Source organism: Vanessa cardui, chromosome 11 (assembly GCF_905220365.1).
Source record: "Vanessa cardui chromosome 11, ilVanCard2.1, whole genome shotgun sequence".
NCBI classification, from domain to species: Eukaryota; Metazoa; Arthropoda; class Insecta; order Lepidoptera; family Nymphalidae; genus Vanessa; species Vanessa cardui.
This window is the reverse complement of record NC_061133.1, coordinates 990,921-1,005,448: the sequence shown is the minus strand read 5'-3', so window position 1 is coordinate 1,005,448 and position 14,528 is coordinate 990,921. Positions and strand designations below refer to the sequence as shown.

Genomic DNA, 14,528 nt, shown 5'->3' with positions numbered 1-14,528 from the left:
ATCACCACTTCATTCACCAGATCACTCATACCATTAACTCCATAAATCAGATCAGTATTTGGACCTATAGTCAATAATTACAGGCACAAGGGGCGTACTGTTTAGATGTTTGGAAGCGTATTAACAATGTAAGTTATGCGAATTGCGACTTACAATGACGGAGCTAAATAGACATTACATTAGACTATGTAAGACAACAGTAAACCTATAACCCTCATAAATCTATTTAGTACTAAATAAAACATTTGATGGCAAAGAAATAACAATCGCTGTTAAATTGTTAGTAATATGGATTTGGATATGGATTTGTGCAAGCCAACCTGGGTCAGTACCATTGATTTATCACTTATATGATTAACAAACCGTCAAACAACAGTATCTAATTATTGTTATTGTCCGGCGAAAGGTATAAGTGAGCCATTGATCTTACAGTCACAATATAGAACGACCTAAGGAACCAACCGGTGTACACACTACTCGGTACGGTACTAGGTCCCGGGTTCGGTACCCGGCCGAGTCGATGTTGAAAATTCATTAAGTTTCTATGCTGTCTTGGGTCTGGGTGTTTCTGGTACCGTCGTTACTACTGATTTTCCATAACACAAGTGCTTTAGCTACTTTCATTGGAATCAGAGTAATGTATGTGACGTTGTCCAATATTTATAAAAAAAATAAATAAATAACAATCGGTACTTTGGGTGTTAAGAAAATACATCAAATGACTGAGTACAGAAATACATAGCGAGTTAATAGGAGTAATTGCACACTTAAAAAAAATAACCATAGTTCCCAAGGTTGGTGGCGCATTGGCGATGAAAAGGATGGCTCGTTTTCCTTAAAGCAGGTTTGTCTATGGGCGGTGGTGACCACTGACCAACATGTGCTCAGTTTGTTTGTATGTTTAATAAAAAAGGTAATTGCTTTAAGTTTCCAGTCTGTACCAAATTGGAGCAACATTTTCAACATCAACGGCCGTGCAAGACGCCTTGAGACTTGACCCTCAATATTTCTTTTGTTACCTTAAGGAACAGAGGAAATTGGATACTTTATTACGTTCCCTTCTTTCGGCGAACCCTTTTTTGATACAGGAAAAAACTTTCATCAGATGAACTTTTGCTTGGACTAAATTAACTTTAAACGAAATAAGCATATTTCGTTTAATGAACCCCTTAAGGGGCTAAATAATATTCGCTTTTTATGTAACTTTTTCGTGTTCAAAATTTTATGATTAAATTTTGTTTCATATACTTCTATGTTTGAATGAATCTTTTGTTTGTAAAACAGCTTTATATATATCTAGAAAAAGATTTTATTTCAGTGTAACTAAATTTGGAAATTCATGTTACGATTAATTGTGGAAAATTACTTGAAATATTATTCAAATAAAATTTAAATAGCATTGCATTTACACATGTATGTATACAAAAGTAGGCCTCGGCTATGTATACTGTTGACCGTTAAATAATTCCTTTATCTGTAGTCCTTCATTTTGGCTACAGATAAAGGAATTATTATGCAGAAGCCAAAATTGTCAGCAGAACTTGAACTAAAATGTAAGATAAGAAAAAGTTATTCAAATTCAGATAAGTGGATCTAAAACAACTGTTATGAGGAGAAAATCTCACATCGAACTACGCATTTCTACATATGATAAATTTATATCTACCAATCTGCAGTAATCTAAAGTACTGGGATAAGCTAGAAAACTCGTAGAGAGTTAACAGAAGGCTTTATCTAGACGTAAAATGTTTAGGTTTGTTTTTTATCATAAAGATTTTAATAAAATTACGTTTTTATTTGGGTTGTGAATGAGATGAACGCATTCCTTATTTCAATTATCAATAGCAGCAAGATGTAAAGTTGGATGGGACTTGTCGTGTTAGCGAGCGGTCTGTGGTCTTGTTACCTGTAGAATAGTTCACCGGAACACGCTTTGGGGTTAGCGGATTAGTTGGGTAAAGTTTAACTGTAACATTCAGGTTGGGATTTTTTTATAATTAATTCTGGATTTAATAATGCTCGTATAACAGTAAAATAATCTGTAGTAGCATTAGTCAGCAAATAATTGTATGAAAATCAGTCATTTTTTACTTTTGATATAATAAAATCATTTGTTAATAAATAGAATTTAACGTAATGGTGCTTACTATCATAGAGAGAAGACACACGCTATTTAGTATGATGACCATGAGCATAGAGGGAGGGAGGGGAAGATGATGAGCTAAGAAAACATGGATGGAATTTGTGAGAGATTTGATGTGAGAAATGGATGTGGAATGAGTTGTCTTAAATTTTCGCGATTATTACACATTTAAATAAAACTAATTATAACGGATGAATCGCGTATATTAATTATTTTTAAAACATCCCGACGTTTCGAGCACTTTGCAGTGTTCGTGGTCACGGGTAGATCAAAAATAATTAATATACGCGATTCATCCGTTATAATTAGTTTTATTTAAATGTGGAATGAGATTACGAATAACAGAGGAGGATGGAAAGGAGAGACAATCCCCAGAATAGATTGAGACAGGGCAGGGAAGGTGCTTACTATTAGAACTCATACTGGCTAAAAGTAATACCATGAGGTTGATAAGATATAAAGAAACATATAAACGTTGAATATAAATGTCTTAAATCTTGGGTCAACATATTTGGGTGATACTTTTGATGCCGGAAATTAAGGAATTCCTCGAGCGACTATCAGAGACGCCCCGTGCAAAATCATATATGTATAAAGTAAATATATCTACACATATAATAAAATTGGAGTGTCTGTTTGTAATTTAAAAATGGAAGGATTTTGCATCATATTTTTTTTAAATTTTCTCTGTCTTTGCCTTTTTTCAGATATATATATATATATATATATATATATATATATATATATATACATCCTACAACATTTTTGGCGTCATGCACGTGGTGCATCATTACGACGTCCCCAAGTTCGCCTTACTTTAATTAACATGTCTTAATGAATACTGCTTAGTTTTTTGATTTCCAGGTCCTTGGGATACGTTGTTTTCTGATAAAAAAAAAATCCGCGATATTCATCTTTCAGTCAGGCTCAAACATTTTTGAACCCCTAACCATGATGATACATTTCAGGCATCCTCGATATATCGATCATAATTTACCTATGGCATCGATTATTTAGCGTCCTCACAGGATGGACTGTATTTGGAAGTGCGACGTTGCCAGCTTTAGGTTTGTTATCTCTTTCTTTTCCTATCGCTGTTCTGTACAAACAGTTTAACGTTTATTTTGTTCCAATATTCGTAAGATTTCTACATATATACGGTTGCCCGATATGTTATAATGTGTAAATACGAATTTACTTGCTATCCTAGATTACGCCGACGACTGTTATACACATCTCACGGAGGATCAGCGAAAAACTTGAGCGATTTCAAAATGGGATTCATATTTGGTTTGCGTAAATATGATCGTGTCTCTCATTTTCGCTCTTAGCACAAGTGGCTCTGCCCATAAAACTTCATCGGAATAATTATGTCCTCTCTAACACATTATTTTGTTGTTGTATTTGTTATCTCCTGTGTTTTATTTTTCCTGTATGTCAATCTACCTACCAATTTTCATATTTACAATAATAAAATGATAGTGTCTACACTAATATTATAAAGAGGAAAACTTTGTTTGTTTGGTTGTAATGAATAGGCTCAAAAACTACTGGACCGATTTTAAAAATTCTTTCACCATTCGAAAGCTAAATTAATCCCGCATAACATAGGCTAAATTTTATTTTGAAAAAAAAATAGGGTTCCGGAAGATATTTTGGGTTTTTCGGACAAAAAAGGAAAAAATCTACCAAAAAAGTTGATTTTTTGCGTATGATGCCTAAACTATAAAAGATAGAACTATAAAATGTTCTAACTCCGGTCCTTAGAGGGCATAATGGCCTCCGACCCTAAGAACCTCATCAGATTCGTGGCTGATGTTGGTCTGGCTGAATTTGAGGTTTATCACAATAGATCCAAGCGCCGGTTGCAGTAATTCTTCAAATGTGACCGTGCATCAGCAGTAGGGATATTAGAAGACTGATTATGAACCGTTATCTACGCGGGCGACCGCTAGTTTATAATAAAATGAATTTACTGGGAACAGTGCTTTCATTTTATAGTTGGTAGCTTGCAGCCACATATACCACCTCAAATAATACTGTATGCCTCAAGATTACTATCGCTCTGCTATTTACAAGGTTTTAAGGTAATTTTGGGTCCCTTTCTATTTCTGGTATATATAAATGATCTTTCTTTCTATATTAAAGGTATTTGTGATATAGTTTTGTTTGCTGACGATACTTCACAGATTTTAAAGGTTGACAAAACTGACTATGACGACGTTAACGATGCATTATCACAGATACACAATTGGTTTATAGTAAACAATTTAGTTTTGAATGCTCAAAAAACAAAATGTGTAGTTATTACCCTACCCAATGTTAACCGTCTTGATGTAGCCGATACTACGGTGTTCTCAGGAATAGAATTGGATTTCAAACTTCAGTGGAGTCCTCATTTATCATCCCTAACAGGAAGACTCAGCTCCGCAACATAAGCGGTTAGAAAAGTTAGACAACTAACTGATGTTGATACCGCTAGTCTAGTATATTTTGGTTATTTTCACAGTAATATGTCATATGGCATATTACTTTGGGGTAACGCTGCAGATATTGAATCTATCTTTATTTTACAAAAGAGAGCAATCCGGTTTATTTATAATCATGAAGCTAGGGACTCTCTTCGGGATGCTTTTAATAGAGTAGGAATACTCACTGTTACGTCGCAATATATTTACAACAATATAATGTATATTCACAGTAACATTGATCACTTTGATAAAATCAGTGATAATCATTGTATGTGCACTAGAACTGAAGATAAACTTATAACGCCAAGTTTCCGACTCCGCAAAGTTAATAAATCCTTCTTGGGCCAAGGTATCCGATTCTATAATAAAATTCTGCAGACATTTTTTAACTTTGCCGTTTCGTTAATTCAAATCATTTGTAAAAAATACATTGGTAAAAAAAGCATATTTTTCGAAACAAGATTTTGTAGATAATAAAAAAGCGTGGAGCGTGTAATACCTGTTGACTTCCTAGCAGGATATATTAATTTATATAATTGTATTAACTAACATGACTTTGTATTTTTAAATGTTGAAAAAGAGTAACTACTGAGTTTCGTGCCGGTTCTTCTCGATAGAATCTACTTTCCGAACCGGTGGTAGCTTGATAGCTTCACTTAATTGTAAAATGACGATGCAAAAGTGTTTGTTAAAGTCTACTTGAATAAAGTTTATTTTGATTTTTGATTATGTTTTTTTGATTGGGCGTTCATATACAGCTATTGGGCGTCCGTATACAGCTATTGGGCGTCCGTATACAGCTATTGGGCGTCCGTATACAGCTATTGGGCGTCCGTATAAAGCTTTTGGGCGTCCGTATACAGCTATTTGGCGTCCGTATACAGCTATTGGGCGTCCGTATATAGCTATTGGGCGTCAGTATACAGCTATTGGGCGTCCTTATACAGCTATTGGGCGTCCGTATACAGCTATTGGGCGTCCGTATACAGCTATTGGGCGTCCGTATACAGCTATTGGGCGTCCGTATAAAGCTTTTGGGCGTCCGTATACAGCTATTTGGCGTCAGTATACAGCTATTGGGCGTCCGTATACAGCTATTGGGCGTCCGTATACAGCTATTGGGCGTCCGTATACAGCTATTGGGCGTCCGTATATGGCTATTTGGCGCCTGTACAAAGTACTAAGCTTTACGCCGGTTTGTTTACACAGAAGATTTAACAGTACAGATACCAATTACGATTGATATACATTGTATGTTTGATTGTAGATGTTGTACAAACTTTCACCCCCTTTTAGTCCCTTAGAGGATAATTTCGTGGATGGAAACTATCCTATCTTTATATCAAATTTAATTTAAATCAGTTTAGCGGATATAGATTCCCTGTACAAACTTCTACTTTCCTTTTTTACCTCGTTAGGGTATGATTTTGGAGACAAAATTATCCTATGTTCTTCTCTACAATGTCTCCATACTAAATTTAATCTAAATCAGTTTATGCGTGAAAAGATAACAGACAGACAGACATACTTTATGTTATTATTATGAATAATTAATATACATATTAATTATTGTAAAATATTTAAAAATTTTCTTCCACGAAGTCCTCGGGAATTCATATATTCATTATTAATATATTTATTAAACATTAAATAAGTTTCAATAACAGTTTATTTCTACACACTGATGTAAAACAAACAATAATCAAGCACCGAATAGGTATTATGCAAGTCGTAAGTGAAATGAGCGAGACGGCAACGTCGCAATTTTGGACGCCAAATAAGCGAATCCGTAGTCAGGAGTTCCCCTCGATATACTGTGTGCGATATACGCGCTGCGGCAGCGCCTCACCCGCGCGGTGATTTCTTCGAGAACTTTTCAATATTTTATTTCAACTATTTTAAGCGAATTTTAGCTTCCGTCGATTTTTGTACTACGGCTAGCTAGGATGAATAGGACCTCAGTGCCACCGGCTAAAAAAGTGGCGTCCGGTATACGGACGCCAAAAGCAGGTGGACGCCAGTTTAAATGCATTTTCGCCTTCAGTGGACGGCCAATTGTTTGCGGGATAAATATATATATATATATATATATATATATATATATATATATATATATATATATATATATATATATATATATATATATATATATATAAAATCAAACGCACATGAATTCGCACAGCTAGTTCAACACTAAAATTATTTACTTTGTGCATCTCCCAATGGAATACATTTTCGAAAATTTACTTTCTAACACTCTTTAGTTTCTTCCGACGCGTATAATGCCTTCAACGATCTTCCATCTATCCATAATATAACTGTCTCCGCCCTTATTGAATTCGAAACAACTTACCAACTTTTACGAAGGAAATGGCGGTTTGGAACTTTGTCTTTATAAAGACGAAACTATTTGATGTCGGATAATTTATGCAAGCTACCCACAAACTATCAAGATATGACAGGAATTGGGGCTAAACTTTGTCAAAAACAAGCCTAGTTCTAGTTCGCGGTACTCTTATCTGCCTTTCTATCTACAGTCAAATGTAATTTGTCTATTGTATTCTGTTAACTCAATATTGAGTATTTAAGTTGGATTAACGTCGATTCGAACAAGTTAACTATCTATTTTCCAAATCTGATAATTTTAATTTGATTCAGCGAACGATCATGCATTTACCCATTTAATTCAATTAAATGGTATATACTTAGTGTATTTTCGGTTTTCGCAAGAATCTCTATTCCAAAGACATACACAGAACACAACACAACGACAGACAAAGAAGTGATTTCATTTATGTTTTAAAAATAAAACTAAAATTTAAAGAAATTGAATATCAATGAATTATTTAATATATCACAAATTAAATATATACATAATATTCTGAAAGGGTTTATCAATCTGAGAACTTCTGTTTCGACTTCTCAAATTTGTATGGTGAATAAAACGGATTATTATATGATAAAACTAACAAATTTTGTATATATAAGGAAATTTAAAGTTGTTGTTTTATTTAAAATGAAAACGACTATGATATTATTATAAGAGAATAGATTTAAGTTTATACACATACAATATACAAAAGCGATAGACTAACTGAGTCGTGATCATCCTTATGGAACACACACTCACGTATAACGTCTTTAATCACCAGTAAACCATTCAGTACCACCACGTGATCAGACCACATGAGTGTCACGTGACCAGTGTACAAAATAGGATAAAGACTATATAGTGATATCATCCCAATATTTTCTCACAACAGCGCACAGGATGAAAATAACAAAGAAATTCAACGAACGATGTGTTTTGTTACTATTTGTTCGGAATAAGCAAATACTCTGAGCTCGTAAGTAAAATGTTAATCCAGGATCGTAAAAAGACATGCCTTATGCCTGCTGGGCTACATCCTTGATAAGGCGAGAGTTATGACCGACTGTTTCGAACATTGCTTTTGTTTAGCTTTCATTTTAAAAACTGTTACTGTTCTTAGTGGACTCTGTGTAAGACCTTCTTGTCATAACTTCTAACGCCAAACGCCAAACAAGTTGCATTGAAGTGTGTTAGCCAATGAATCTTCAGGTACAAGGGGCCTAACATCTTAAAACTCAATGTCGAAGGCGCTTTGGTGATATACCGTTGTTTTTTACTATACTAATGGCTATGGACAATGTTGACTACTCATTATCATTATGACATCATGGCTCTTTTACCAGTCAGACTCCCTATGTACGTATATATACAATGGATAAAAAAAAAACAAAGGACATTATACATAATTTCATTTTTGAATTAAAATTATACCTACCATATAGATAATTAGTTAATCGTCCTGGCTTCATCCAAGTTAGATAAGCAATAGTAATTATTTCCAGGCCATCTATCGGATACAATTTAAACCCACTAAAGTACAGACAAACCAAACCATCGACATAGTTCAACCGTTTAGGCATCAGTCAGATACACACATATACAAGATTAATATATATAATGATAGCGATGTAAGTAAAGTAACAGCCTATATATTTCCCACTGCTGGGATAAGGCCTCCTCTTCCATTAAGGAGACGGTTTCGAACATATTCCACCACGCTGTTCCAATGCGGGTTGGTGGAATGCACATGTGGACTTTTCGATGAAATTAGACTCATGTAGGTTTCCTCGTGACGTTTTTCTTTACCGCCGAGCACGAGACGAATTGAAACACAAATTAAGCATACATATAGTGGTGCTTGCCTGGGTTTGAATTCGCAATCATCGGTTAAGATACATGCGTTCTAACCACTGGGCCATCTCAGCTTATAATAGTGATGTAATATATCTTAAAATAGTAATCTTTACTTATATTATAAATGTAAAAGTAATTATGTCTGTTTATCATTCTTTCACAGTCAAACCGATGAACCAAATCAGGGAAGAACATAGGCTACTTACTTTTTTGGCTAACATATGATATATATATATATATATATATATATATATATATATATATATATATATATATATATATATATATATATATATATATATATATATGTGCCCTATATTATGCGAGCGAAGCTGCGGGTGAAAACTATCATACTATATGTTGGTATAGCAACGAGAAATACACCATGCGCAAGTAATGGGTTCGAGAGCACGATAGGGTTAGACGGATTGGGTTCACGGCGACTTAGAGTCGGTCTTAACCTTAAAATTATAACTTTAAGGAGAAATATTATTCAATATAATAAATTAATTGCACTTAATTCAAATTTAATTAATAAATGTGCCTATATTTTATAATTTGATTAAAAAGCATTTGCTCTATCTAATAGCCCAACTCGAATCAAAATGTAATTACAAAACAATTAACGTTTCAATAAACAGACGACTTTGTTACGTTTGCATCATATGTATATTTTTACTTGGTGGTAGGGCTTTGTGCAAGCCCGTCTGGGTAGGTACCACCACTCATCAGTTATTCTACCGCCAAATAACAGTACTCAGTATCGTTGTGTTCCGGTTTAAAGGGTGAGTGAGTCAGTGTAACTACAGGCACAAAGGACATAACATCTTAGTTCCCAAGGTTGGTGGCACATTTACGATGTAAGGAATAGTTAATATTTCTTAAAGCGTCATTGTCTATGGGTGATGGTGACCACTTACCATCAGGTGGCCCATATGCTCGTCCGCCAACCTACACCATAAAAAATAATATATAAATGTATACCTGTCTTTTACGTCGATTATAATTCTAAAATGGAATGAGCTTTGTTACCTTAACAATAAAAATAAAACAATAGAGAATTATTATTTTGTTAGTCTGTCGTGATAAAGTAAAAACGAAAAATTTTGCTTTTAAATCTCGTATTTAAACGTTAACATAGAATATTTCTTTCGTTTTAGTTCTACTTTCGTCGTAATTAAAATGGTGACGGTAGTTTCAAGTTTTCGAGATGTTGGAACGGACAGTTTTGATACTTTTTAATGTTTTTATTTTCTGTTTTTAATCCTTTTAAAAATTAAGTTTACGTTCATCTGGGTGTATCTTATAACTAATTGGCGCAAAACTCGTAAAATATCAACATCGTTTAAATAAGGACGTTTCGTTCAATAAAAGTACAACACAAGCACGTTGGTGAAGAAAGGCTAGAAAAAAACAAGGAATTTTTTGTTTATGTTTGTTCTTTGATCTTAAATTTGTATATAGACCTTAGTATATCCTTGTGAAGCTGAGCCGGGAATCTAAGGGTCTTAAATAAAGTAATAGTAATGTATCTTATATTTTTAATTGTCACAGGCTGGGCTCAGCAGCCATTGTCCTGACGAAAATATTTTTTGGTTTTACTACTTCCAGTGGAAACACTACTTTATTTTTGAAAATAAACGTTACCTTACTTCTTAAAACTTAAATTTTGGTTCTTGTCCGAAACTAACTAACGGGGAAACAGACACCAAAAATAATTTAATAATAATTTCGCTTGAATACGCATACGCATGTGTACGTACTCATTCATTGATTTTATATATTGTAATGTTACATAAAGATACGTCAATTTATTTACTTGTGTGCATGAATTACATTTGAATTTCGACCCAAAGATGATATCAGTTCTAGTTTTATATATATAACGTTACCATATATTTAAATATCGTAAAATATATTTGTCTTGAACATTCAATTTCAAAATATGCGTTTCACAATTCGCTGTATTACTTTCAATCTGAATTGAGTCTGAAGAACTGAGTCTTTGAATATATTTTACCAGAATGTTCGTGGCTTAAAAACTAAGACCCACGAAGTATACCGTAATATTTCTGTTAATAATTTCGACATAATTGTATTGACTGAAACGTGGTTAAACTGCTCAATATTAAACAGTGAGTTGTTTGATAACAGATATAATGTTTACAGAAGAGACAGAAGCTCTTGCAAACTCAGCAATAAAACGGATGGTGGAGGAGTTCTTATCGGTATTAATAAAAATATAATATCCTGTAGAAAATATGAATGGGAAAGCGATATTGAGGATATTTGGATCACTTTAAAAATTCCAAACTTCAAAGGCGTCAAATCATTAGTCTTATGCGCTGTGTACCTTCCACCACCCGTTAAAAAACCGATTCTTGAGCACTTTTTTAATAATTGTAATCGCGTAGCCGAGCAACATGACATGTACACTTGTATTGTGGGTGACTTTAATTTGAGTTGTATTGACTGGAATATGTTTCAAAATTCGTTATTTAAGCCCTATCCTCCTGCTGCGCAGTTATTATTAGATTTTGTATCAGAAAATGGTTTAAGAATTATTTAAGAATTTTATAATAATAAATAAAACAATGAAAGGAAAATCTTGACTAGGAAGAAATCGATCGCTATCTCACTTACGGTAATATGAAATTATTGTTGCGTGTTTCGTATTCTGCGATGAGATTCGAGTTTGTTTTTACAGAATAGCTCTATCAGCTATTACATTTTTAAGTTGTGATGAAGCATCGATCCAATCAATTGTTTTTGATAGATATTTTTGTTATCACATCATAATATAGATAACGTTTACATAAATAACGTTGTCTGAAGCTACATTTCTTTTGGAGCACTATATTAAATGATAAGATATTTATTTATGATACAAATAAGAGGATAAATTATCTCCATTCAATGGCAAAAAGAATTTGTTACGCACCTATACAATTAGTTGCACCTTTTTTTTCTTCTATTTGTTAGCAGTAAAAGAGAGTTTTGTCAAATTCTTTTCAGTGTTACTGATGATCTGCATTTCGGAATCTTTATTAAAAGAAACTGATAAGCCAAAGGGGTGATATCAATACTATTTCTTGGATCCATAAACGCTTCATACTTACTTCCTTGACTTGAGTACGTAAACACATTTTTATATCCTAATTTATAACGATTTGATTTACATTTCCCGTGAAAAAAGAATTTATATTACATTCGATCGCTACAAAGACCTTTAAAGCCTCAAAAAAAGGATATTTGCTCCGAATAAATTTCCTATACTTACATCAAATGTATGGCAACACTGACTTCGCTTTCAGATCAAACGGAGAGATTTTCATATTATATTCTCGCCTTTGTCTCGAACTGTTCAAACCGCACGAGCAATTTGTCAGAAGAGTGTGTTCGAACTCATTTTATTGAATATTAATAAAACCTTAGATTATATATAACCTTTTTTAGTGTAATTAAATAACCAATACATTCATCTATTGACATTCTAAATATACGATATAATTAGCAAGTAACCCTAGTCTCCAATATGGAGTTACGTCATAGTATGTATTTATAAAATTGTTGTTGTAAGTTGTCTAATAATTTGTTCAACTTTAATTAATGTTATTTAATATGACATGATATTTAATGAATACAGAAATTCCATTTTTAAATAGATTTCTGTCACTAAAAATAATTACACGATTGCGCGGGATTGTAAAATATTATTTTGAGCCTGCATATAAAAATAAAATGAATAGTAAAAGTGGAGCCCATGAAAAAAACATTTCTTGTTTTTTTTCAAATTTTAAAGGGAATATGCGTTAAGTACTAGCAAAGAAATATGTACTATTCCGAATCAATTGATAATTAAAGGAGTTCTTATTAAAAAAAAGCAATCAAAAAAAGAGTCTCTATTCCATTGAAATTGGTTAATACTTGTTATATAAGATGATAACCAAGACGATAATGTCGCCCTGAGCAATTTCGGGCCCTGAGGGTATTCTCAACGAGCAGTCAAATACGCTGTGCGGAGGAACAGTGCACCTGTGTTTACGCAAAACACAGGTGCGCTGTTCCTCCGAAGTACGAACTGGCTCGATTATAGATATTTCATATATAGCACATGCTTTTCCAAGAATGGATGCTAACACAAACTTGGGGCTGTTTCTGAGAATTTCTGTAAATCCAATAAGTTATAAGTGAACCATTATGGAGCTTGCACTCAAATTCAGCATATACAGGGTTGGGTCCAATACTAGACTAATAAAAAACTATTTGTAATATTGTTTTACTAAATTTTACGTATTAACAAATAAACAATTGATAATGATAAAGTATTTTTTATATATACTATCATTATTGTTATTAGAGTTTTATTGGTTTGAAGCGGTAATCTTAGGAATTACTGTTTTGGTTTGAAAAATATTTCAGTGTTTAATAATCTGATTATCGAGAAAAGCTATTTTTTTTTAAATATCGGACACCATCACAAACATTACTCTGATCCCAATGTAAGTAGCTAAAGCACTTGCGTTATGGAAAATCTGAAATAACGACAGTACCAACAACACCCAAACCCAGGATGACGTACATTAATAATAAACCTTCTACAACGAATCGGCCGGGAATCGAACCGGGGACCTCAGAGTGGTGTTCTCGTGAAAACTGGTGTATACACTACTCGACCACAAAGGTCGTTTTATTGGCTATTTACAAGGTTGTTTCGCGTAGCTAATTCGATGCGTAGTTTTTATTCTGTCACATGAAGCAAAAATCTTTTTACGTATCGCGTCAAGTGTTTTAATCAAAATGATTACATAATTTAATATGCTCGCGCTTAATACTTCTAATAATATATTCCTGCAATATCATGATAAGTTCTCATGAGTCATATTGTAACGAGATGCCGAGAAAAATATACGTAGAGTCGAAGGCCGAAGCAATCTGCTTACGTAAGCTTGAACAAGATGGAATATTTTAACGACTGCTTATAATGGATATTGAAAAAATAAGTAATAAGGATTAAATTTTGTAAGCACTGGAAAATATATTAATTTTTAAAGGTTCTAGAGATTTCATTTTTATTATATATAAAATATTAAAGCTTGTCACGTCAATATTCTAAATTTAAAAAGGGTGAAACTGTTAAGAGTGAGTACTTATATAATATTATTATGTACTAAAACCTTCTTTGAAAGGCGCTGCATCCTTTGATACAAGTTATACGTATGTATATTGTTATATAAGTGCGCTGAGCATTACAAATAGAAACTCCTCATTTACTACCAAAATATATTGTTTTTATATATTTTAGTAGTAGTTATGTATTGAAACTTTTATTTAATTTGCATTTGAACCAAAATAAATTAAAAAATATACTATAAAGTCTGTACAATAGACAGGAATAGAAAAGCCACTTGTATGAAACATTACTTGAACTATAAAACGTAGGTAAGCAGACTGAAGTGGCTCACAGCTAGATGAGTATAAATGAACCAGTTATCAAACATGTTAATAGCTCAGTTTATCGATGAGGGTGTTTAGGTATATGAGTCAATTAACTAGACGCTAGATAATGCTATTAAATTAAACTAATTAGATCGCATTTGCTATTACGTCTACTGTATCTATTTAATTAAACGCTGTTTAGTGCAAAAGCACAATCAGATCAAAACAGTATTCATAAAATCGTCTTTTA

General features: G+C 33.1%; 1 protein-coding gene across 9 annotated transcripts in view; it reads right to left on the bottom strand.

Annotated features, from left to right (window-relative positions):
* LOC124533590 (disintegrin and metalloproteinase domain-containing protein 23) overlaps nt 1–14,528 on the bottom strand; it is a 522,035-nt gene that overhangs the window by 178,356 nt on the left and 329,151 nt on the right. The gene's annotated exons all lie outside the window — the stretch shown is intronic.